The sequence below is a fragment of the Octopus bimaculoides genome, chromosome 20 (genome assembly GCF_001194135.2).
Source record: "Octopus bimaculoides isolate UCB-OBI-ISO-001 chromosome 20, ASM119413v2, whole genome shotgun sequence".
Taxonomy (NCBI): Eukaryota; Metazoa; Mollusca; class Cephalopoda; order Octopoda; family Octopodidae; genus Octopus; species Octopus bimaculoides.
In genome coordinates, this window is record NC_069000.1 from 46,605,306 (window position 1) to 46,606,390 (window position 1,085).

Genomic DNA, 1,085 nt, shown 5'->3' on the forward strand with positions numbered 1-1,085 from the left:
TTTTAAATATCTTTTATGAATAAAACACTCAATATTAACAATTAGACTCTCTCATTAGCTAGCTAGGGATAACATAGCTCTGTCCACACCATAAACACACACACACACACACACACACACATAAAGTATAAGGTTTTAGAATATAGTTTCAAATTATTAATTTACACGTGTTTCAGTGACAATCACTGAAAGACTACGTAAGGTTAGCCTTACGCAACATTTTATCACTCTTCAGCTTATCAGAAGTTGTTATGAGAAATAATATAATGAAGAAAAGTGATGTCTCAGGCAAACCGAAATTACTCTGTCAGTGTTTTTGATTGCACAAATTCTTACTCCTTTAATCAGAATGTCTTTGGTTGTCAGGCTGTCAAGCTATCGGGACATTGTCGATAGTTTGAAGATCAAAAGTTTCTACAATGTAGTGTCAGCTTGATTGGTCAGTGTGAAGGCGGCGCGTCATTATGGTGATCATTCGACGTACTAACATGCCGAGAGCTTGAAATAAATAAATTTTTAGAATAGGAAGATATTTGCAGTAATTAGAGTAATTAGAGAATAGGAAGATATTTGCAGTAATTACAAAATTTGGAAAGAAATAGAAGTCATTTCGTTCGCTTCGTAGCTGAATCGCATTACGTTCCACGCATACGTATGTAGGTCACCACTGCATCCATTATAGCTGTCGTCACTACAACCGCCAACACTAAACACTATCAACATCAGCATTATCATAGTCATCAGCATTATCATTACCAGCATTTTTTTTGCCCGTATTCTTTTTTTTTTTTTTTGCAGTTTGTTCTCACGTGCAACCACCACACTTTTGCTCTTCTATTTTTTTTTTACCCTCCACCTTACAACTACCTCCAAGACTACCACCACTATCACCAGTACCACTACTATCGACATTGCTACCACAACTGACACAACCACCTCTACCCGCACCACTCCTGTGGGCTTGTTCCTTTCTTTCTGTCTTTGTTTTAAAACTTTAATACAAAAACACATTTTTTTCTGCCGTTCATGCATCAAGCTTTTTTTTTTTCTGTGAGACCGTAGGACATTTTAAACTTTCAGAGATT